Raw genomic sequence first — 26,222 nt, 5'->3', positions numbered from 1 at the left:
TGAAGAACATTTCTCTGCCCCCTCCTGGATCTTCTGGTGACCTCCAATTTTGCCATGGTTTCTCTGCCCTCTGAGATTGAGGGCACATCCTGAATCTTCATTCCCATGGAAATACCTCCAACAGTGTGCCCTCCAATACTCTACCCTTCAAGTAGCTTCTGGACTTCGCTCATCAACCACACATGTCTCTGAAATAAAAGCAAAATACTGCATATGCTGGAAATCTGAAATTAAAACAAGAAATGCTGAAAATACTCAGCAGGTCTGCAGCATCTGTTGAGCGAGAAGCAAAGTTAACGCTTCAGGTCAGTGACCCTTCATCAGAACTGGCAGATATTGGAAATGTAAAAGGTTTTAAGAAAGTAAAGCGGGGGTGGGGCACCTCATTTACCAATTAGGCATGCTATAGCCTGCCGGACTGAACACTGAGCTCAACAATTTCAGAGCATGACGGGCCCCCCTTTTTATTTTTAGTTATTTTTTCTTTTTTCTTTTTTATTTGTTTATTTTATTTTAGTTTGTTTAGTTTGTTTCTACTGTGCCTACCCACTTTTTTTTAATGTTTGTGCTTGGAGCCAGGGCTGTTCATTTTCCAGTCAATTCACACCCTCTCTGTACTAACGCTTTCTCTTTCAGCACACCATTAACATACAGTTTGCCTTTGTTCCATGATCTTCTGGTCAGTTATTCACTGTGACCTTGTCCTATCAACACCTTCTCTTTTGTAATCTCTTGTCCCACCCCTGCTTTACTTGTTTAAAAGCTTTTACATTTCTAATATTTGTCAGTTCTGAAGAAGGGTCACTGACCTGAAACATTAACTCTGCTTCTCTCTCCACAGATGCTGCCAAACCTGCTGAGTATTTCCAGCATTTCTTGTTTTTATTTCATGTCTCTGAACTTGGCCAACAGTTCTTTAATGTTTAATGCTGATTCCATCCCATTTATGTCAACTTTATTTCACCATGGGTTCTCTCACACTCACTCTGGATTTCCTCTGGTCTCCGTCCTATTCCCCATTTGTTACCAGGATACGTGCATCCTAATCTTGCTATGTAATCAAGGTTATATAACTTGAGTTTCTCTCTGTCCATTCATGTGTGCATTTTGGCTGCCGCTCCAGACCTCAGCCCATCGCTTCTATTTCCACTTATATCTCCCCTCTTTTAACATCTTATCTCTGTACCTCTCCTAGGCTCCTCTCTCCTGTCACCATCCTTCCTTTCCTACCTTTCCTCTCAGGTACTCTATCCCACCAAATCCCTACTCCAACTCTTCAGCATTCCTCGACCTTCCTACTCTCTTGCCACTGTTCCAGGCTTGACTCTGATTATTGTACAGGGTCTCTCCTTCCCTTGCCATCCTCCAAAGGGCCATTGAGGCACTTGTCACAACCTGCTAATGAACAGCAACCCTAACCACCCCACCCTACTCTCTCACTGACCTTCCCACCCAACATACCCGCTGGAAGCAAATCTTGCCAATTTCCTTCTTGTCTAATCCATCCCTCCCAATGTTGACCCTGTGGACTCTGTTAGTGGATCAGATATCACCACTCCTTTCCACACTTTCCTCCAGAATGTCAGTTCACTTGTGATCAAGGCTCTTGCTATCCATGAGCATATTTTGGATGATCGCATCAACATCATGATCTTAGAAGTTTTTTTTAGGGTTTTTAAACAAGACTCTACCCAATAAGGCAGTATATTTGCAAGTCAAACAGGAGTTTATTAAGTAAGCAACAGCCTACTTAACAACAGGCAATAGACATTCAGCAACCATTCTGTTCTTGCTTCCCGAAGCTGCTGGACACAGGTGATGTCATCTTCAGCTTGTTTCTTCTTCCTTCTCTCTTGATAACTGCGCACCATGCCTGATTTTCAATTTGATTAGTCAAACACGATCTGCCTTATACAAATCCATGCCGCCTATCTTGAATTAACTCAAACCTCTCCACGTACCTGTTGATTTTATCCCCCTATCTATTTTTTCTAAAGCCTTACCCACCACTGATGTCAAACTGACTGGCCTGTAGTTACTAGGAACCTTTGTTCAATATGGTGGCCATGCCTTCAGCTGACAAGGCCCTAAGCACTGGAATTCCATCCTTAAATGGAATAGTACTAGAGAAGGAAGTAGAACCATATTAGGTAGCAGCAGATGACGAGGGAATATGAAGAATACAAAGACAAATTTAGTATGTAAATGCACAAAGTGTGGTGAATAAGCTTGGTGAGCTACAAGCGTAAATAGACAGTTGGGAATATGATGTAGTTGCAATAACGGAGACATGGCTAAAAATGGTGAAGACCGGGCACTTAATATTCAAGGATACAAAGTGTTCAGAAAGGATATGGAAGAAGAAAGGGAGGTGGGTGGCAGTACTGATTAGGGAAAACATTACAGTATTGGAAAGAGAGGATGTCCTTGAGGGGGCTAAGACAGAATCCATTTGGTTAAAGTTGAGAAGCAAAAAAGGTATGATGTGCAAGAACTATAGAGTGATGATAATGGAGGACTTTAATTACCCAAAGATCCATTGGGATAATGTTAGAGTAAAAGGTAAGACTAGGGAGGAATTTCTGAAATGTGTTCAAGAATAACTTCCTTGACCAGTATGTTCTCAGCCCAACTAGGAAGGAAGCATTGCTGAATCTGGTGCTGGGGAATGAGGTGGGCCAAGTATACCAAGTGTAAGAACACTTGGGTAAGAGTAATGATACTATCATAAGGTTTAGATTCGCAATGAAGAACAGCAAGCAACAATCTAAAATAGGACTTCTAAAATAGAAGAGGGCTAACTTGAATGGAATGAGAAGGGATCTAGCCAGGGTAAAAAGGAACCAAAGACTGACAAGAAAAACGGGTGACGAACAAAGGAGAAGATGTTTCACGTACAGTCTTGGTGCATTCTAACAAGGGTGAAAGGTAGGGGAATCAAAATCACGATTCCTTGGATGGCCAGTCAGTTTAACCTCAGTTGTGGGCAAATTATTGGAATCAATTCTGAGAGACGGGATAAACTGTCACTTAGAAAGGATGGATTAATCAAGGATATTCAGCATGGATTTGTTCAGGGAAGGTCATGTCTGACTGACATTATTGATTTTTTAAGGAAGTAACAAGGAAGATAGATGAGGGTAGTGCAGTCTATATGGATTTTAGCAAGGCTTTTGACAAGATCCCACAAGGCAGACTGGTTAAAAAAAAATCATGGGATCCAGGGGAATGTAGCAAGGTGGATACAAAATTGACTCAGTGGCAGGAAACAAAGGGTAATTGTTGACAGGTGTTCTTGCGACTGGAAGGCTGTATCCAGTAGGGTTCCACAGGGCTCAGTGCCAGCTCCCCTGCTTTTTGTGCTACATATTAATAATTTGGATGTAAGTGTGGCACAGTGGTTAGCACCGCAGCCTCACAGCTCCGGCGACCTGGGTTTGATTCTGGGTACTGCTTGTGTGGAGTTGGCAAGTTCTCCCTGTAACTGCGTGGGTTTTCGCCAGGTGCTCCGGTTTCCTCCCACAGCCAAAGACTTGCAGGTTGATAGGTAAATTGGCCATTATAAATTGCCCCTAGTATAGGTAGGTGGTAGGGGAATTGTGGGGATGTGGTAGAAATATGGGATTAATGTAGGATTAGTATAAATGGATGGATGGTTGGCACAGACTCGGTGGGCTGAAGGACCTGTTTCAGTGCTGTATCTCTAAATAAATAAATAAAGTTTGCAGACAACACAAAAATTGTCGGTGTGGTTGATAACAAGGAGGATAGCTGTAGACTATAGGAAAATATCAGCCTACTGGTCAGGTGGACAGAAAAGTGGCAACTGGAATTTAACTCAGAGAGGTGTGAGGTGATGCATTTGGGTAAGTCAAACAAGGCAAAGGAATACACAATAAATGGGAGGATACTGACAGGTATAGAGGAAGTGAGGGACCTTAGTGTGTATGTCCACAGATCCTTGAAGGTAGCAGGACAGGTCGATAAGGTGGTTAACAAGGCATATGGAATCCTTTCCTTTATTAGTCGAGGCATAGAATATAACAGTAGGGAAGTTATGCTGGAACTATATAAAACATCAGTTAGGCCACAACTTGAGTACTGTGTGCAGTTCTGGTTACCTCATTACAAAAAAGATGTAAAAGCACTAGAGAGAGCACAGAGGAGATTTATGAGGATGTTGCCAGGACTGGAAAATTGCAACTATGTGGAAAGATTGGATAGGCTGGGACAGAGGAAGCTGAGGGGAGATTTGATTGAGATGTGAGCGTTCTGGATAGAGTGGATGGAAAGGGCCTATTTACCTTAACAGAGAGGTTAATGACCAGGAGGCTTACATTTAAAGTGATTGGTAGAAGGATTAGAGCGGAGATAAGGAAAAAGTTTTCACCCAGAGGGTGGTGATGGTCTGGACCTCACTGCCTGAAAGGGTGGTAGAGGCAGAAAACCTCATCTCATTTAAAAGGTGCCTGGATGTGCACCTGAAATGCCGTAACCTGCAAGGCTACGGGCCAGATGCTGGAAAGTGGGATTAGGCTGGGAGGCCCTTTTCTTTTCAGCCGGTGCAGACACCATGGGCCAGGCAGCCTCTTTCTGTAAACTTTCTATGATTCTATGATTCTAAAATAGCTCTTCTAATTAGATGATGGTACAAGGACTAGGGGACACAACACTAGGTTTTGGACAAGAGATGTCGGGGAGATGTGAGGAAGAACGTTTTTACACAGTGAGTGGTAATGAACTGAAACTCACTGCCTATGAGCTTGGTGGAAGAGCCAAAAAGGTGGGGGGATCCCCGCCTCTGCTTTATTTTATTCCCCCCACACCCGGCTTGGAGCGATCCTCCGGTCTTTTTTTGTCTAAGTTTTAGGAGGCGCAACCCTTGTCCCTTAAAGACTTTAAAGGGACGAGGAACTCGCCTCTAAGAGCTGCTGGCCAATCACAGGTGTGACACCAGTGTCTGTGGTAAAAGTTTTTGAGGTCTGTAATTGCTAATTTCAGGAATGAGAAATTTTCCATTTACTTCATCTTTCCAGACAAGTCCATCTTTAAAACAATTCACAGCCAACAGTTTCAGTTTCACAGCTGACAGGAGCGGGAACAGCAGCTCCGAACTCAGGACAAGTTTGGGTTTTTCCAGCGGGTTCCGATTTTTTTTTAAACGCCCGCCAAAAACCACAAACATGTCCTGAGTTCGGGAGAGAGGGAGGGAGAGGGAAAGAGAGAGTCATACAGCACAGAAACAGGCCCTTCGGCCCATTGTGTCTGTGCTGGCCATCAAGCACCTATCCATTCTAATCCCATTTCCCATTTTCTGGCCTGTAGCCTTGTATGCTATGGCGTTTCAAGTGCTCATCTAAATACTTCTTAAATGTTGTGAGGGTTCCTGCCTCTGCCACCCCTTCAGGCAGTGTGTTCCAGATTCCAACCACTCTCTGGGTGAAAATGTTTTTCCTCAAATCCCCTCTAAACCTCCTGCCCATTACCTTAAATCTATGCCCCCTGGTTATTGACTCCTCCGCTAAGGGAAAAAGTTTCTTCCTATCTATCTTATCAATGCCCCTCATAATTTTGTATACCTCAATCAGGTCCTCCCTCAGCCTTCTCTGCTCGAAGGAAAACAACCTTAGCCTATCCAGTCTCTCTTCATAGATCAACCATTGAGGGCCTGAAGGCTATCTGAAGCTACGAAGGAAGGGCTGAGCTTAGCATGCAGGAGTGAGGGGAAGGTTGGTTGTGCTGTAGGGAGGCCAATGCAAGAGGGCAACAGGGAAGTAACACCTGGACAAGGATCACAAGTTGGGGCATCAAGAGGGGGCCACTGGCATGGAAGGACTGCCTTTCAGGGCAGGCCACTTATCATGGGCCTCATTCACTCATTCATCCAGGCTTCAGGGACCCTATTGAAGACAAGGTGCAGCTGAGTGGGAGGGAGGGCCAAGCACCTGCAGCAGCACCACAAAGGCTTATGAGCCTACAGGAGGGACTTCAGCGGCCTCTGATGTCCGAGAAGCAGTACCAATGAAGACTTTGCTTCTCCAGGGAGGCCGTGACTGAACTATGTGCCATATGCATAATGAGCTGTGCCCCAGGGGTCTTGGTGGGAATCCAGTACCAGTTGCCCTGAAGTTCACTGTAGTGCTGAACATTCTACGCCACTGGATCATTCCAGGGATCCACAGGGGACATGTGTGGAATCTCGCAGTCTGCAGTACATTATTGCATCCTGTTGAGCCTGTGACTGGCCACCAGTTATCCTGGTTTTTTTGCTTCAGCCTTATCCTGCCAGCTGCATGAGGAGTCCTGGGGAGACCTTGTCACAGCAGCCTTTAGAGCAGGCTTTCAGCTAACACTTCAAGAACACGCTGATGCAGATCCACATAGCCTGCATACGGGCTCACCAGCTGGACATGCTGGCCATGTGTGTGTATTAGTCCCTGTCTGTGTAGCGGAGCCTGGTCTCCAATCGTCTCGGCCATCCCTGCTTTGGACAAATACCTTGCTTCGCTCAGACCGTGTGGTAGTCAGTGTGCAATGGCAACCCCACGTTAAAAGAACCCGCGCACAGGCATCTTGCACCCTCTCAAAATGAACTTCAGGTCCTGGAGTATTAGGATTAGACTATTCAGTCACCTAAGGACCAACAACCCTGGAGTGGAAGAAAGTCATCCACGTTCCCGAGGGACTGCCTAAGAAGAAGAGTGCATCAAGGAGGTCACCAATGCCCTGTTCAGGAGGGCCAGAGATTATGTGTGCTTCGGAATGGATCTCAACTCACAAGCTGAGAGGGCCATTGGTTTCGAGGCCATCGCTGGATTCCCCCAGTTGCAGGGTGTCAGGCATGCTGCGGTTCTCCTGCAAAGAAGAAGTACCACCCTCTTTTGACAGAGATGTTGGAGGGACTGTTAAAGAGAAGAGGAGTTGCTTCCCACACCAGGAGCACCCTGAGAGGAGTCACCAGCTGCGGAAAGTAGACACTCCTCCTCCCGATCATGCAAGCTTCTGCCTCCCTGTTGATCTGAGAGGACAGAGGACCTGGTGGTGACTTGAGGTCCCCTATCACTGGCCTTGCCACTGCTGCCCTGCACCCATGATCAGGATGAGGGTATGGAGGTCGACACAACTTTCCTGAAAACAGAGCCGCCAATATCTCAATGGAGGACGCCACTCAGCCACCAGTCAGAGACAATGTCAAGGTCAAGGGCTGCATGCACTCCTTCATCAACCATGCTTGGGCGCGCATAGCCTTTGGCATCTCTGCCCGATGTTGTTGCACCTCTCGCTACAGCTCAAGCATTTCCCTTGATGTTCCAGAAATCAGACACACATCATGAGCCTGGGGCTTAGCATGAGTATGGCCTCCCACAGTCCTCTGACTGTCAGAGGCCTGGGCTGTCACCCCTTCCATCAACTGCTCGGGTGTGTGTACGATGCTCACCAGATTCTGTACCCAGATCTAAACTCGTGCACAAACCCACTGAGATACATGTATCCACGCTGGTGGAGGGCGGAGGAGTAGGCGGGCCGATGGACCCTCTGAGGCCCCTTTTTCCCCCTCAGAGGTGGCAGGATCCCCCGTGGATTCGACTGTTCTCTGATTTGGCACAGCAGATTAAAAGAACTAGGGGCAGGTAGTGCAGAAGTCCCTTGGGTCTATCTCCCTCTCTAACAGATTTTCTGCTTCGAATACTGTTGGGGGAGATAGCTTCTCAGGGGAATGCAGCAAGAGCCAAATCTGTGTCACCACGGTTGGCTCAGTTACACAGGAGGGGAGGAAAAAAAATGGGAGAGCTATAGTGATGGGGGATTCTGTTGTAAGGAGTACAGATAGGTGTTTCTGTGGCCGCAAACGTGACTCCAGGATGGTATGTTGCCTCCCTGGTGCTAGGGTCAAGGATGTCACGGAGCGGCTACAGGACATTCTGAAGGGGGAGGGTGAACAGACAGTGGTCATGGTTCACACTGGTACCGATGACATAGGCAGAGAGAGGGATGAGGTCCTGCAACAAGAATTTAGGGAGCGAGGTAGCAGATTAAAAAGCAGGACCTCAAAGGTTGTAATGTCTGGATTACTCCCGGTGCCATATGCTAGTGAGTATAGGAATAGGAGGATAAAGCAGATGAATGCGTGGCTGAAGACATGGTGCAGGGGGGAGGGCTTTAGTTTCTTGGATCACTGGGTCTGTTTCTGGCGAAGATGGGACCTGTACAAGTCAGAAGGGTTGCATCTGAACCGGAACGGGACCAACATCCTTGCAGGGAGGTTTTCTAGTGCTTTTGGGGCGGTGGGGAGGGGGGGGGGTTAAAACTAATTTGGCAGGGAGATGGGATACAGAGTGGAGGAACAGTAGGGGGTGATGCACAGCCAAATATAGAAGAGAAACTAAGTCAGTCTGGAAGGCAGAGCAAATATAGAGCTTTTAAGGCACAGGCAAATAATGCAAGGCTGGATTGCATCTATTTTAACGCAAGAAGTCTTATAAGTAAGGCAGATGAATTGAGGGTGATGATTCATACATTGGAATATGCTATTACTGCTATCACAGAGGGATAGGGCAGGACTGGCAGCTTAATATTCCAGGGTATAGAATCTCCTGGCATGACAGGGGGAGGCAGGGGGGTGGGGGTGTAAAAGAGGAGGTGGCATTGCACTGTTGATCAAGGAGTCAATTACTGCAGTAAGGAGGAATGATATCTTCGAAGTTCCTCAAATGAGGCCATATGGGTAGAACCTAAAAACAAAAAGGGGTAATCACTTTGCTGGGAGTGTACTACAGGCCTCCAAACAGTCAGGGAGAGATAGAGGAGCAGATATGTAGGCAAATCTCAGAGAGGTATAAAACTAATAGGGTAATAATAGTAGGGGATTTCAACTTCCCCAATATTAACTGGGATAGTCATAGTGCAAAAGGCTTAAAGGGGGCGGAATTCTTGAAGTGCATACAGGAGAGTTTTTGAGCTAGTATGGAGAAAGTCCTACAAGAGGCGGTACTGGACCTAATCGAGGCATAGAGAGATACAGCACTGAAACAGGCCCTTCGGCCCACCGAGTCTGTGCTGACCAACAACCATCCATTAGGGCGGCACAGTGGCGCAGTGGTTAGCACCACAGCCTCACAGCTCCAGCGACCCGGGTTCAATTCTGGGTACTGCCTGTGTGGAGTTTGCAAGTTCTCCCTGTGTCTGCGTGGGTTTCCTCCGGGTGCTCCGGTTTCCTCCCACATGCCAAAGACTTGCAGGTTGATAGGTAAATTGGCCATTATAAATTGCCCCTAGTATAGGTAGGTGGTAGGGAAATATAGGGACAGGTGGGGATGTGGTAGGAATATGGGATTAGTGTAGGATTAGTATAAATGGGTGGTTGATGGTCGGCACAGACTCGGTGGGCCAAAGGGCCTGTTTCAGTGCTGTATCTCTAAACTAAACTAAACTATACTAATCCTACATTAATCCCAAATCCCTTACCACATCCCCACCACCTACCTACACTAGAGGCAATTTACAATGGCCAATTTACCTATCAACCTGCAAGCCTTTGGCTGTGGGAGGAAACCGGAGCACCCGGCGAAAACCCACATGGTCACAGGGAGAACATACAAACTCCGCACAGGCAGTATCCAGAACTGAACCTGGGTCGCTGGAGCTGTGGTGCTAACCACTGCACCACTGTGTCAATTCTATAATCTTAGGGAATGAAGCCAGACAAGTGGTAGAAATGTCAGTGGGGGAGCATTTTGGGGATAGTGACCATAAGTCTGTAAGATATAAGGTAGTTATGAAAAAGGACAAAGATGGGCCGTAAATAAAGGGGGAAAACCGATTTCAATACGATAAAACAGGATCTGGGAATGGACTGGGAGCAGCTACTTTCAGGAAAGTCTACATCAGACCAGTGGGAGTCATTCAAAAAGAAAATAGTGAGAGTTCAGGGCCAACATGTTCCCGTAAAGGTAAAGGGTAGGACCAACAAGTCCAGGGAACCCTGGATGTCAAGGGCTATAGAGGAATGGATAAAGCAAAAAAAAGAGGCTTATGGCAGATTCAGAGGGCTGAAAACAGCGGAGGGCCTAGAGGAGTATATAAAGTGTAGGGTGGTACTTAAAAAAGCAATTAGGAGAGCGAAGAGGAGGCATGAAAAACACTAGCAGGCAAGATAAAGGAAAGTCCCAAGGCATTTTATAAGTATATTAAGGGCAAGAGGATAACCGTGGAAAGAGTAGGGCCCATTAGGGACCAAAGTGGCAATCTGTGTGTGGAGCCGCAGGACGTAGGTGAGGTTTTAAATGATTATTTTTCATCTGTGTTCACAATGGAGAAGGACGATGTAGGTGTAGAGATCAGGGAGGGGGATTGTGATATACTTGAACAAATTAGCATTGAAAGGGTGGAGGTCTTAGCGATTTTAGCGGGCTTAAAAGTGGATCAATCCCCAGGCCCAGATGAGATGTATCCCAGGCTGCTTTGTGAGGCAAGGGAGGAGATTGCAGGGGATCTGAGACAAATTTTCTAATCCTGTCTGGTCATAGGAGAGGTGCCAGAGGACTGGAGGTGGTACCATTATTCAAGAAGGGTAGTAGGGATAAACCAGGTAATTACAGGCCAATGAGTCTAACAGCAGTGGTAGGGAAACTATTGGAAATAATTCTGAGGGACAGGATTAATCTCCACTAGGAGAGGCAGGGATTAATCAGGGATAGTCAGCATGGCCTTGTCAGGGGGAGATGGTGTCTAACAAATTTGATTGAATTTTTCGAGGCGGTGAATCGGTGTAGATGAGGGTAAAGCAGTTGGTGTAGTCTACATGGACTTCTGTAAGGCTTTTGATAAGGTCCCGCATGGGAGATCGGTCAAGAAGTTAAGAGTAAATAGTGAGGAGGAAAGCCTTCGATTACAGGACGATATAGATGGGCTGGTAAGATGGGTGGAGCAGTGGCAAATGGAATTTAGTTCTGAGAAGTGTGAGGTGATGCATTTTGGGAGGACTAACAAGGAACGGGAATATACAATGGAGGACCTTAGGAGGTACAGAGGGTCAGAGGGTCAGAGGGACCTTGGTGTACTTGTCCATAGATCACTGAAAGCAGCAGCACAGGTAGATAAGGTCGTTAGGAAGGCATATGGGATACTTGCCTTTATTAGCCGAGGCATAGAATATAAGAGCAGGGAGGTTATGATGGAGCTGTATAAAACGTTAGTTAGGCCACAGCTGGAGTACTGTGTACAGTTCTGGTCGCCACACTACAGGAAGGATGTGATTGCACTGGAGAGGGTGCAGAGGAGATTCACCAGGATGTTGCCTGGGCTGGAGCATTTCAGCTATGAAGAGAGACTGGATAGGCTAGGGTTGTTTTCCTTAGAGCAAAGAAGGTTGACGGGGGACCTGATTGAGATATACAAAATTATGAGGGACACAGATAGGGTTGGTAGGAAGAAATATTTCCCTTAGCAGAGGTGTCAATAACTAGGGGGCATAGATTTAAAGTAATGGGCAGGCGGTTTAGAGGGATTTGAGGAAAATCTTTTTCACCCAGAGGGTGGTTGGAATCTGGAACACACTGCCTGAAGGGGTGGTAGAGGCAGGAAACCTCACAACATTTAAGAAGTATTTAGATAAGCACTTGAAACACCATAGCATACAAGGCTATGGGCCAAGTGCTGATAAATGGGATTAGAATAGATAGATGCTTGATGGCTGGCACGGACATGATGGGACAAAGGGCCTGTTTCTGTGCTGCATAACTCTACGATTCTATGCATGACTGAACAGAGATATGTAAGGGTCACGCGCCTGCCATCCCTCCATTGCACACAGCCCTACAATGTGGACCCCTGTGTGCACCGGATGCCTGATGAGCAGCAAGGCTCCAACATGCCACATACAACATTGTGCCCCATGAAGACCTTACTTACTGTCTTGGGAGGGTGCCCCTGTCTCTCCATCCATATCACTTAGTCCATCCTGCAATGCGGCCAACTCCGTGGCCGCCTCCTTCATCACGTTAACACATGTAGCAATGGCAGCCCACCTCTCGTCTACACGTTGCCTCCAATTCCCTCTTCTTCTGCAGAGGGAAAGAAGATGTTGGACCTCGAGCAACATTAATCCCAACATATAGACTTCTGACCATGCAGTTGCCACTGCTGAGGGCACATAGACACCTCCTGCAGGTATTTCCTTCCCAGGGATCTCCGAGATTCCACTATGACAGAGGGCCTCCTTTCTGGGCCACCGTGACAGGATACTGACAAATGATGCTTCCCCTGACCCTTTGCCCATGCCTGCGGTGGGAGGGGGAGGGTTGATCGCTCTCCTCCAAAAGCAACATCCTACCACACCAGATACAAGGCCCAGGAGAATGAAAGGATCAAATGATACTCACTTTTGTAGCCCAGATGAGGTCGTTGAGCCACTTGCAGCATTGTTTCCATGAACACGGGTTTGTGCCATGGCTGCGGACCTCTTCAGTGATGTGGATCGAGGCTGCTTGATTTGGCTCCCAAGTCTCCGCCCCCTATCCCTCAGGAACAAGTTGTCTGTGTTCTCCCTGGCAGCCTGTAGGAGCACCCGGAGGGAGGCATGGGGGCCGCATAGGATCTCCTGTCAGCCATTTTTAAACGTGTACTATAACATCCTCCTCTGCTAGGCCTTCCGAATGCAGAGTGCACTGCGGGCCTGGCAGCCCTTTAAAAATGTCGACTTCAACTGCCAAGGTGTCACTTGATTCCATACTTCCCACCTCTGGGCCCAAACCCAACAACGCACGTGGTCGGAGTTCAAATGTATTCGGCTTAATTGGCTGACCGCCTCTGAACCCTGAGCAGCCGGCTGCTCCTGCCTCCAAGGTGGCATGTGGCCAGCTCCAGGCCTGGCATTTAAAACATAAAATTTGGCCCAGAATGTGCGTTTACCTATTCTTTTTTTCCAGTCTCCAGACAGAAAGTTAAGGGTTTTACATTCAACCCTTTTCCTGTCTGGGAACTTGTCTGAGGAACTGTCTATTGAACAGGCAGTTGGCCATGACCAGATGTGGGCTCCATACAACTAATTCCTGAAGGGCTTCAAAAGGATGTTACAGTTTAATTGCTTCATTGTCTCAGACAATCTATCTAGATGCTTTACGTGACTTCTAATCTGAATTCCTAGTATGTGGCTGTCATGTAAATGTGCTTCCTGACCACAAAAGTTAACTTTAAAGTATAATTTTAATACAAATGACACCAAGCCCCTGTCTGAAATTCTGAAATATGACACACTCAACATGTAATTACCTACCTTTTCATTACAGGTTCTGATTTACTTCTTGCATATTTCCATCATTTTCTGTTTTTATTTCAGATCTCTGGAGAAACCTGACAAAATAAAAAAAGTTGATCATTTTTAATTCCTTTAACTATAATACCAGAGGCCAACCAGACAAGATGACAGATAAACACTTGGCATTACATGATGTTTAATATAATTATATAGTTTTGTTTACAGCTTTAAATCAAAGATATTTGACAAAAAACAAGGAAAAAAGTCTGTTTTCAGGAGTTTGAAGTCATGCTGACATGTGCTAAATTTTGTGAAATGCCCTGAGACGAGGTAACGTTTTTTTTCATTCTTACATAACACCAAACTGTCAATAATAGAATATCAAGGAAATATATTTTTGGCTAATTACAAAAAGAGGCAACAACAAACTGCTGATGATTCATATGTATTTAGAGGTCAAGCTTACAGCAAATCCATCTTTCACATTGAAAGACTTAGTTTAATATTTAATAGGCAGAGGATTTATTCAACTGTCATTTTGAAGCTCTAACCTTTTATTAGAAAACAACTGGGCAATCTTCTATACTCAACACCATGATAATATAAAGCATTTTAACTTCATTTTGACCCTTTTTCCTACACATTTACCTTACTTCTGAATTAAACAGGTTCCAAGGTGAAGGGACAGTGAGTGAAGCCCACTGATGGTGCTGGGAACTCACTATGTAGACAAAATCTAAATCATTCAGGCAATGTGGACCTTAATTGTGTCTATCCTAATGTCTAGACTCAAGTATTAATATCATTTTAAAATATCATCCATCTATAATATATAAAGGGGCAGATTTTCCTGTTCCTGTATCTGTATGTATTGCCTCACTTGGCCACAGCACATAGAGCCAATTCAGGCTGGAAGCATCATACATTCCTAAGGAAACCCAACAAATTTTCAGTCCATTTAAATTGCTGGATAGATGGATGATGGATTCAACTTCCACCTGAAACTGGCGTTAATCAATTTGAACCATATTTAGGACCTGGTGTCATTTAAATGGCACTAGCGAGCTGGAATGTCAAATTAACAACCTGTTGCAGCTCGGCAGTTGGGAAGGGTGGGAAATTGGCCAGCTCCCGCACTGAGCTGGCTCGTAGATCTGTCTAAGTTGGGGAAGGGGGAAATCTTGGGGTGGACATTAAACAGTCCAGCAGGAGTTTCTATGTTGGTCCAGGAAAAGCACTCCTCGTTTTCTCCCCACAAAATAAAACATCTGTCCTACTGGGTTTAGTTGTATTTGTACAAGTAGCATTGTAGAGCATTCCAGAAAAAGTCTTCGGCTCCGTAAAGGTTAACTAACAACTCTTTATTATTTACATTTACAATATACACTCTCCACAAGCCACCTAAGCTAGCATCCTTCATGCTGCTATACTTTCTTGTCAAACCTATCTCACATGACTGTTAGATCGTTGCTCGTACAGCAGGATGGGTCTCTCTCACTGTCTTTAGTATTAACCCTTTACATAATTATACTACATCTCCCCCCAAGTCTTTATCCAACATGTTTCCAAACATATATACATTTATAACTTGTCTACTCTGTCTCCTCCCCCAAGTCTCTAACTTGACAGATTCAGTGTCATCGGAGGTTTGATGACTCTCCCTGATCTGGTTGTAATCTGTCTGGGACAATCAGTAGTCTTCGTAGGAAGTCTGGGTTGCTGACTTGGTTTTTCGTTTCTACAGGTTGTAGTATTCCATTAGGTTTGGGTTTGTTCCTCTTCATCTGGGTCTTGCAGATGGATTACTGGCTGTTGCTTTTGTGGAATAGGAATGATATTCCTTCGATTCCTTTGTATGTTCCCTTTATTTGTTCATATAACATATCATCACTGATAGTCCTCATGTTTATGGATTACTGTATCTTCTCGTTCCAGGTAACATATCCAAACGTTTTGACCATTGTTTAATTTGGGTAAGCTTCTCGCTTGAAATCTCCTATTGTCATTCTGGGTTTGTTTCCTTCTGTAGGAGTTTTCATTTTCTCAAACTTTGTCATAGTCTTGAATCTTCAATCCAGGCATAATTGATGAGGCAGCATTGGAAGATGTGCTCTTAACTTCCTTCCCATTAGTAATTCTGCTGGTGATAATCCACACAGCAGTGACTTTGAACAATAAACTAGGAGTGAGAGAGGAAGATCTTCATTTCTCTTGAATAAAAATGTTATGGTTCTCACACCTTGTTCTGCCTCGCCATTGGACTGTGGATACCTCAGTGAGCTCACAAGATGTTGAAAGCCCATCTTCATAGCAAACTGGGTAAAACAAACGTTCGCAAACTGTGGTCTGTTGTAGTTTAGTTTATGTTTAGAGATACAGCACTGAAACAGGCCCTTCGGCCCACCGAGTCTGTGCCGACCATCAACCACCCATTTATATACTAATCCTACACTAATTCCATATTCCTACCACATCCCCACCTATCCCTATCTATACTAGGGGCAATTTATAATGGCCAATTTACCTATCAACCCGCAAGTCTTTGGCATGTGGGAGGAAACCGGAGCACCTGGAGAAAACCCACGCAGACACAGGGAGAACTTGCAAACTCCACACAGGCAGTACCCAGAATTGAACCCGGGTTGCTGGAGCTGTGAGGCTGCGGTGCTAACCACTGCGCCACTGTGCCGCCCCATGTCTGATAATATTTCATCCAGAATCCCATGTGTCATGAAGATGTCCGCAAGGATTCTGAGAACTACCTTGCTGGTCATAGAATGTAATCATCTGCCTTCTATTCACCTGGAAAAGTAGTCGATAATGATGATATATGACTCCGTACCAAACATGAATAAATCCTTGCTTAACCTTTGCCAAGGTCTAGTTGGAAATTGGGTATTCAACAGAGGTTCATACCATTCTGGCCTCTGTATCACACATGTCTGACAGTTGTTGATCATGGTTATCCTTAGATATCCCAGGCCACCATACCAAAGATTGTGCCCTCTCTCTGCACTTGGTTATACCCAAATGGCCTTGGTGTACTCAATCTTTTTTTTTATTCATTCATGGGATGTGGGCATCGCTGGCCAGGCCAGCATTTATTGTCCATCCCTAATTGCCCTTGAGAAGGTGGTGGTGAGCTGCCTTCTTGAACCGCTGCAGTCCATTTGTGGTAGGTATACCCACAGTGCTGTTAGGAAGGGAGTTCTAGGATTTAGACCCAGTGACAGATAATGAATGGCGATATAGTTCCAAGTCAGGATGGTGTGTGACTTGGAGGGAAACTTGCAGGTGGTGGGGTTCCCATGGATTTGCTGCCCTTGTCCTTCTAGTTGGTAGAGGTCGCGGGTTTAGAAGGTGCTGTCGAAGGAGCCTTGGTGCATTGCTGCAGTGCATCTTGTAGATGGTACACACTGCTGCCACTGTGCGGCTGTGGTGGAAGGAGAGAATGTTTGTAGATGGGGTGCCAATCAAGCGGGCTGCTTTGTCCTGGATGGTGTCGAGCTTCTTGAGTGTTGTTGGAGCTGCACCCATCCAGGCAAGTGGAGAGTATTCCATCACACTCCTGACTTGTGCCTTGTAGATGGTGGAAAGGCTTTGGGGAGTCAGGAGGTGAGTTACTCACCTCAGGATTCCCAGCCTCTGACCTGCTCTTATAGCCACGGTATTTATATGGCTACTCCAGTTCAGTTTCTGGTCACTGGTAACCCCTAGGATGTTGATAGTGGGGGATTCAGCGATGGTAATGCTGTTGAATGTCAAGGGGAGATGGTTAGATTCTCTCTTGTTGGAGATGGTCATTGACTGGCACTTGTGTGGCGCGAATGTTACTTGCCACTTATCAGCCCAAGCCTGGATATTGTCCAGGTCTTGCTGCAGTTCTACACAGACTGCTTCAGTATCTGAGGAGTCAGGAATGGTGCTGAACATTGTGCAATCATCAGCAAACATCCCCTTATGATTGAAGGAAGGTCATTGATGAAGGAGCTGAAGATGGTTGGGTCTGGGACACTACCCTGAGGAACTCCTGCAATGATGTCTTGGAGCTCAGATGATTGACCTCCAACAACCATAACCTTTGCGCTAGGTATGACTCCAGCCAGCGGAGGGTTTTCCTCCTGATTCCCATTCACCTCAGTTTTGCTGGGGCTCCTTGATGCCATACTCGGTCAAATGCTGCCTTGATGTCAAGGGCAGTCACTCTCACCTCACCTCTTGAGTTCAGCCCTTTTGTCCATGTTTGAACCAAGGCTGTAATGAGGTTAGGAGCTGAGTGGCCCTGGCGGAACCCAAACTGAGCATCACTGAGCAGGTTATTGCTGCTTGATGGCACTGTTGATGACACCTTCAATCACTTTACTGATGATTGAGAGTAGGCTGATGGGGCGGTAATTGGCTGAGTTGGACTTGTCCTGCTTTTTGTGTACAGGACATACCTGGCCAATTTTCCACATTGCAGGGTAGATACCAGTGTTGTAGCTGTACTGGAACAGCTTGGTCAGGTGCGCAGCAAGTTCTGGAGCACAGGTGTTCAGGACTATTGCCGGAATGTTGTCAGGGACCATAGCTTTTGCAGTATCCAGTGCCTTCAGTCATTTCTTGATATCACGCAGAGCGAATGGAATCGGCTGAAGTCTGGCATCTGAGATGCCGGGGACTTCAGGAGGAGACCGAGATGGATCATCAACTCGGCACTTCTGCCTGAAATTTGTTGCAAATGCTTCAGCCTTATCTTTCGCACTGATGTGCTGGGCTCCCCCATCATTGAGGATGGGGATATTTGTGGAGCCACCTCCTCCAGTTAGTTGTTTAATTGTGCACCACCATTCACGGCTGGATGTGGCAGGACTGCAGAGCTTAGATCTGATCCGTTGGTTATAGGATCGCTTAGCTCTGTCTTTCGCAGTTTGGCACGCAGATAGTCCTGTGTTATAGCTTCACCAGGTTGACACCTCCTATTGAGGAATGCTTGGTGCAGCTCCTGGCATGCCCTCCTGCCCTCTTCATTGAACCAGGGTTGGTCTCCAGGCTTGATGGTAATGGTAGAGTGGGGGATATGCCGGGCCATGAGGTTACAGATTGTGGTTAAGTACAATTCTGCTGCTGCTGCTGGCCCACAGCGTCTCATAGATGCCCAGTTTTGCATTGTTAGATCTGTTCGAAATCTATCCCATTTAGCACGGTGATAGTGCCACACAACAAGATGGACGGTATCCTCAATGTGAAGGCGGGACGTCGTCTCCACAAGGACTGTGCGGTGGTCACTCCTAACAATACAGTCATGGACAGAAGCATCTGCAGCAGGCAGATTGGTGAGGACGAGGTCAAGTGTGTTTTTCCCTCGTGTTGGTTCCCCCACACCTGCCGCAGACCCAGTCTAGCAGCCAAGTCCTTTAGGACTCGACCAGTAGTGGTGCTACTGAGCCATTCTTGGTGATGGACATTGAAGTCCCCCACCCAGAGTACATTTTGTGCCCTTGCCACCCTCCGTGCTTCCTCCAAGTGGTGTTCAACATGGTGGAGTACTGAGTCATCAGCTGAGGGAGGGTGGTAGGTGGTAATCAGCAGGAGGTTACCTTGCCCATGTTTGACGTGATGCCATGAGACGGAGTCGATGTTGAGGATTCCCAGGGCAACTCCCTTCCTACTGTATACTACTGTGCCACCACCTCTGGTGGGTCTGTCATTTCGGTTTCATTCCTTTTTATTAATTTTGTAGTGGTTAGGTACAACTGAGTGGCTTGCTAAAGCCATTTCAGAGGGCATGTAAGAGTTAACCACATTGCTGTGGCTCTGGGGTCACATGTAGGCCAGACCAGGTAAGGACAGCAGATTTCCTTCCCTAAAGGACATTAGTGAACCAGATGGGTTTTTACAACAATTGACAATGGTTTCATGGCCATCATTAGACTAGCTTTTAATTCCAGATTTATTAATTCAAATTTCACCTTCTGCTGTGGTGGGATTCGAACCCATGGCCCCAGAGAAATACCCTGGGTCTCTAGGTTACTCGTCCAGTGATAATACCACTACGCCACCACCTACCCCCTATCTAAGATATTGGATCTCATTGAAGTAGGAATAACAATTCTGTTTTTATAAACTAATAAGTCGTCAATTATGGTAAAGTATTTCTGATACTCATGGACTTTCTTGTGGCCACCCATCTATACAACATTGTCCAATGCGAATGCACTCTTTGTCATTCTTCTGTGCTTGTCGTATTTCTCACAACTTCTGTGTGCTTGCTGGCCAACTTGGTGCTGTGTGTCACATTCAAAATTCAGTCTTTCTGTGATGGATGATCTACAGTTGCCCTCGATTGCTCCTCGGCTGACGATTGGAACTTCCCGTGGATGTGTACCGTTTCATATGTGTACCTCATTAATCTGAGGTGAAATCTTTGTATACGTGGAGGCATTTTTGCTATTTCTTTTTCATCTAATAAAGAAACCAATAGCTTGTGGTCTGTATTCCAATGATGTAGTTTGAAAATTTTTCACACACCCATGTGACAGCTCGAGCTTCTTTTTTGATAACTGCACAGCTGTGTTTGACAGTGCCCTTGACGCATAGAAAATAGATCTATGGGAACCATCAGTTTGTTCCTGAAAAAGAACTGCACCCAAGCTGTCCGAAGAGGCATATGCTGCTGTTGTCATAGGCAGTGTAGGATTGTAGTGTGTCAACACCTCCGGAGAAATTAGCATCTGTTTAATTTTCTGGAAAGCTTGTTCCTGGTAGGCACCTCAACATCACATTTGCTGTTTTCTTAGAAGTTGTCCTAGCAGTTCAGTTATTTGTGCTAAGTGAGGTAAAAACTTTGTGAGTTGATTTACCATTCTGAGAAATCTCTCGAGTTGCTGAACTGTTGTCGGGATAGGAAAATCCTTAATGGCCCTTGTTTTCTGAGGATCTGCCATTATTCCTTCTTCACTCACAATGTGGTCCAAGAAACAAATTGAAGGGCTGGATTTTGTTCCCAGCCCAATGTTGGATTCTGTGGCGGGGAAGTGGCAGGAGATCGGAGTGACAGTGGTCCACTACGGAGCCCGACATCGGGATTGCTGGGCCCGATCTTCCCGGCAGCGAGGAAGCTCCGTGGCGGCACCTCCACCATTCTACAGTGGGACATGCTTTAAATACTGAAATTGCCTGTTTGCACACATTTTAATGGAATTCGCCGCGATCCTACCAACCGTTCCCAATCTTCAGCTCAACATGTGGAACTCATGTGCCTTCACATTCCTGTCTTTGAAAAGCTGACGTCACCTAGGTAAGAGTCCTCAGTGCCTGCAAAGGATTTTTTTATTTTTATTTGGTAGGTAATACCCTGTTTTTATTCATTTTTGCAGTGAACTTGGACATTGCATTCAATTTAAGTCGCAGAATGAGGGAGGTTTTGGAATATGCATCCATTAACCATGTATCAGCAATAGGGGTGGAAGGGGTGAATTCTGCATTGCTCTGTCAGCAAGCAGGGTCGAAGGGATGAGCTCTGCATGCTTTGCATAGGGGAGAGAGTAGGGGCAAACTGCATCTTTGGAACTGTCTGCAGGGCTGGCAACCTTTTAAAAGTAACACCAGCTCCTGCTCCCATCTCAGGTGATACCATTCACGGCGTCGTCGAGGCCACCCCGCCACATAATTTGTTAATAGGCCGCTGCGACCTTGCGTCCCGGCGGCAGAACAAGAAGATTCAGGCCAAAGTCTTTTAAAATTCACACTTCTTGCTTAAAGTCAGTCCTGCTTCTTGAAGTCTCTGTAGAATCTCTCTGACTTTGTGATCATGTTCCTCCACTGACTTTCCATGTATCAGAATATCATCCACGTGGCATATCACTCCTGTGAGCCCTACTAGGATATTGTACATTGATCGTTTAAAAATCTCTGGTGCGGAGGTTATTCCGAACAGTAACCTCTTAAGAGAAAACTGCCCAAAAGGTGTTATGAATGTAGTCAATAAATTTGAGTTCTCATCCAAGAGTACCTGCCAAAACCCACTATTGGTATCGAGTTTTGTAAACATGGTGCTCTGAGAGAGATTCGATAAACTGTCATCCACCATAGACACTGGGTGAATCTCACAAGCTTCTGCTTTGTTGAGCTGTGATAAGCCCGGGCACAGTCACAGAGTTTTATTTGGTGGCTGGACAGGAACCATGGCTGAACACCAGTGTTATTGGAGAGATAACGTCCATTCATGTCATCTCCTCCTGTACTTGGACTTTGGTGAATAAGGGATGAGGTATTCTTCTTGGTGTGAAGGTACACACTGGTCTGGTCCCTTCCTTCAGAGTGATCTTGTACTTCATCTTTAGTTTTCCGAGCCCTGTGAACAGCTTTGGCAATTCTGTTTGAAAGGAATTGTTTACCTTTGTTTGTTTGACTTTGGCTACCTTGTCAATTAACTGCAGTTATAAGCATGCATTCCTGCTCAGTAAAGAAAATTCTTGATTGTGTAAGACACATAAAGTCTCTTCCAGTTGTCTTCCTTTATGCTGGAGGGTTGCTTGGAGTTTGCCTTTTACTTGCAGTGGCTCCTGATTGGACCAAGCAACAGTGGAGTTCCCCAAGGTCAGTGCTGGGAAAACTATATATATATAAATTAGTTGATTTCAAAATTTGCTGATGACACCAAACTTGGAGGTATGGCAAACAGCGAGGATGATATGAACTGCCTGTAACAGAACATACATAGACTAGCATAATGGGCAGACAAGTGTGAGGTGATGCATTTGGAAGAAGGGATAGGGTGAGGCAATGTAGAATTATTGGCACAGTTCTAAAGAGTGTGGAAGAACAGAGGGTGCATGTGCATTGATCCTTGATAGTGGCAGGATCTATTGAGAGAGTGATCAGCAAAGCATATGGGATCTTGGGCTTCATAAATAGAGGTATTGAGTACAAAAGCAGGGATGTTATGTTGAACCTTTATAAAGCTCTGGTTAGGACACAAATAGAGCATTGTATCCAGTTCTGGTCCCCACTCTTTAGGAAGGATGTGAGAGTCCTTGAGAGGGTGCAGAGGAAATTTACCAGAATAGCGTCATAGAGTTATACAGCACAGAAGCAGGCCTTTTGGCCCACCGTGAATGGTTCCAGGGATCAGGGATTTTAATTACAAGGTTAGGATGGAAAAGCTGGGGTTGTTCTCCCTGCTGCAAATGAGATTGAGGGGAGATTTAATAGAGTTGTACAAGATTATAACAGGCTTAGATAAGTTAGACAAGTAAAAACTGTTCCTATTAACTGATGGTACAAGGACTAGGGGACACAGATTGATGTAGGGGGAATGTGAAGAAGAACTTTTTTAGACAGTGAGTGGTAATGACCTGGAACTTGCTGTCCACGAGGATGTTGAAAGCAGAGATGATCAATAATTGCAAAAGGAAATTGGATGGCCACTTGAAGGAACGAAAGTTACAGGGCTAAGGGGATTGAGCAGGGGAGTGGGACTGACTGGATTGCTCTGCAGAGAGCTGGCATAGACTCGAAGAGCCGAATGGTCTCCTCCTATGCCATAAGTGACTCTAAATAATGCTATGACATCTACAAACATACCCTGGCAAAAGCCAAAAGTGAATATGATCATGTCGGATTTCAAACATGCTGGCATTTTGGGGGATTTAAGCCCTCACCTATACATGAACTACACACGCCCATCTCCCCACCCCAGTTTAAGTGGTTAAAATTCTGCCTAATATCTCCTTTTTGGCTTGGTGCCAAGTTTTGTCTGATTACATTTCTGTACAGTGCCTTGGGACAATTTCCTATGTTACTTTGTCTAAATAAATGCAAGTTGCTATATCAAAGCAAACTCATTAGCAGCTTAACTACTGATTTACCTCAGACCACCCAGACCAACTCACCCCCACTCCATATTTTTTTCAGTGCATGAATGTGGATGCTTTAAAATATAAACAATTCCTTTTGCCAATCCTTTCTATGGAAAAATGGTCAAAAGATCCCTAAACGTGACAGCTGCATAACTTGCCCTTTTGAAATTTATGTGAACTGTGATTGGTTACTCGGATTTTCACTATCCACTGGAATCTGGATGTGGTGACTGACTTCACAAACAGCACAAATGATCAGTGTACCCAACTCCCAGCTTTGTGGATTAAAATTTGTTTGTTGGATCCACAAATTCTACTGTACCTGTTACATAACCGAGAGTGCAAAAGACATCATCTGTCATCATGTTTCCAAATTGTTTTGACCGTTTTTCCACAGAAAGGATTTGAAAAGGCATGCCTTTAAATGTTGTGGTTTGAAGCATAGCATATTCACACAAGTTTAGGAAAAAAGACAAGCCAAAATAAATCTGGCTTACATCCTAATGAAAATTGTTTTCCCCAGAGACTATGAGCAGTAAGCCATTTGTTAGCTTATATCTGGAATCAATAAACACTTCGGGCTGGATTTTATGCAGGAAGCGGAGGTCTCGATGCCAGGCCAGAAAGGCAAGGGGAACCCCGCCTCAGCCATTTTGAGAACCAGCAACTGAATTTTACAGTGTTCAGGCAGTTAACTGCCTGGTGTCGGGGTCCCCGTCCTTTTAAGGTCGGGGTCCCAGCTCCAAGAACTGCCAGCCAATCAGAGGGCTGGAAGCTCATCAATGCCACTGGGAGCGGTGGCCACTGCTGGTAGGCCTGGGACCAGAAGCAACCGTGGAGCCCCAAACTGCAGGTAAGTGGAGACATGCTCACCGGGCCAGGTCCTGTTGAGTGGTCAAAGAGGGGTTCTTGAGGGCAGCAAAAGCTGTTGGCACAGGGTGGCCTTTGCTACCATGGGCCCTCCAAGATCCACAGATTGACCAAGCAGGAAGGCCCCCCCAACCGCAGCTCGCAGGGAAGCCATCTAGTGCTGCTGGGTGGCCTTCCCACATGGCAAAGGGCGCCCATGCCGCTGGTAACATTCTAGTAACATTGAGAAGAGGCCCTTGAGTGGCCATTAATTGGCCACCATTGGGCCTCAATTGACCTCTGGGCAGGAAGGCCATCTTCAGCCTTCTCCACTCCTGACAAAGTTGAATGGCATCAGTAAGGCAACAGGCACTCCACCCCCCACCTTCCCTTGCTCTTTTATGCACCCACTTCGCCCCACCCCCACCCTCCCATGCCACCCTGCCCATCCCTAAAGGGATGATAAAATTCAGCCCTTCATAAACACATTGAGTATTTTACCAGCCCTCTGGAGATAGGCTGGGAGACAAGAGGTTTTGGAAAATGGTAATGGAAGGCATTGGGATGGGCGTTCCAATGTCTTGCCAATACCATGGGATATTACCAGCAAAAGGAACCGCAACAGTGCAGCTGCCCACTGACCAGAGGTGGGTGCCAATTAAGGGCTACCTCCTGCCCAAACCAGCATTTTACCAACATTGGAAGGGGCTACCACTGCATGGGGAGTACTGGCAAGTAAACCCTGGCTGCCTCCCAATGTGTTCCCAATGGGGGTTGTCCTCCTTTATAGCCACTCCATAGCCCATGGATGCCCCCCCCCCCCAACAGCAACAGCCACTGCTGCAGCTATGGCACTGCCACTGGAGGGTGCAACCTCACCCCTCCCCACCCCCCAACCTGCCCTTCCCAATGCCTGCCTGGCCCCGGCTCAGTTAAAAATAAACTTAGCTTGCCTGTAAAGGTGTCTCAGCATGGAGGAACCCTCTTCCTGCTGCCTCAACTGCAGCCACCTCTATCAGTGGTAGTACCGAGGCTGCTGGCCCCTGATGACAGCAGCCCTGGTGGTGGCAACTAAATTGGTCACCACCACTAAAATGATGTTCAGGCTTTTTCCACTCACCTGCACATGGTTGGGTCTTGCTTTCGGTCCAGGCAGCAGGACACCTTACCTTTTTGAAAAATTCCAGCCATTGTGTTGGGCCATCTCTGATCATGGGTGCTTGATATGGGATCTAACAGATCTTCAGCTGTATACAGGGGGAAATTAAAACAAAAACAGAGACAAAGGGGCTAATTATCAACATTCACCACCTAGGTGCTAACCTGATGGAACAGATCGTCCAGGAGAACCCAGCCGATTTTCGTTCCATTGATTTGAATTTGAAAATTACCCACAGGGACAGTCAGGCCTAGCAAAGGCTACAGTCGGGTTTTTTAAAAATAAATAAGCTACAAGAAACAGTGAAGCCCTGCAAAGGAAGTAAAATATTACACAAGGACAGGTTCCACTGACTGAACTAATCTAATCTGATCATAAGTGTTGCTCTATATATCTGCTTGTAAAACAAAAAAACTTGACAATTTATATCGAGCATTGTCTCACTGTGTGTCTGCCTGTTCCTCCTTCAGAAAAATTGATAAAGTCCACAAATATCTTATAATGATAAGGGGATACACCTGTTATACTCCTGAGTTACATCCCTAAACATAAGAAGCTCAGACTGCTTATGGGAGTGATTATCACCACAGTATAAACGAGTATATCTAAGGAAAGGCCCTAAACATGTAACACATGTAACACAACCCTAGTCATTTAGTACTGTGAATTATCATGAGAATCCAACATGATGTGAAGTTGCTGCAACAATATTTCATTGCAATCACTATGTGTTGTAATCCACACGACTGCAGGAAAATGTGCTATATAAATCAGTCTGTTTTGAAGTGCCTCCTATACTTTATTTATGGCTGGTGAAATGGCTATATAATGATTCGGTCTGACTTGTGATGCACCAAAGCATTGAAATTAAAGTACACAGTATACTTAGACCAGTTATGACAACTTTTATTTAAGTTCTGAACCAGAAAAGCATTACTAGTTTGTAATTTAGCATTTTCTGGTTTATGTGGTCTGGTTAACTTGTGCTATAAATTGTATATATTATTACTGATTACTATGCATTCAAACATAAATATAGAGGATTCACAAAAGTAATCCACTGAATGCAGAATACATCTCACAAATGATAAGGTCTGAGTATTCACACACTTATTAA

At 45.6% G+C, this 26,222-nt stretch overlaps 1 long non-coding RNA gene across 1 annotated transcript; it reads right to left on the bottom strand.

Moving 5' to 3' along the window:
• On the bottom strand, positions 1–25,326 carry LOC137356528 (uncharacterized). The gene is made up of 4 exons (XR_010971096.1): positions 25,067–25,326; positions 13,274–13,350; positions 11,911–12,062; positions 1–188 (listed from the first exon to the last, which is right to left on the bottom strand). It is a non-coding gene; the product is annotated as an uncharacterized lncRNA (long non-coding RNA).
• Positions 25,327–26,222: the final 896 nt, after the last annotated feature.

The sequence above is a fragment of the Heterodontus francisci genome, chromosome 1 (assembly GCF_036365525.1).
Source record: "Heterodontus francisci isolate sHetFra1 chromosome 1, sHetFra1.hap1, whole genome shotgun sequence".
NCBI classification, from domain to species: Eukaryota; Metazoa; Chordata; class Chondrichthyes; order Heterodontiformes; family Heterodontidae; genus Heterodontus; species Heterodontus francisci.
Note: the sequence above shows the minus strand (reverse complement) of the source record. Positions and strands in the feature narration are given on the sequence as shown.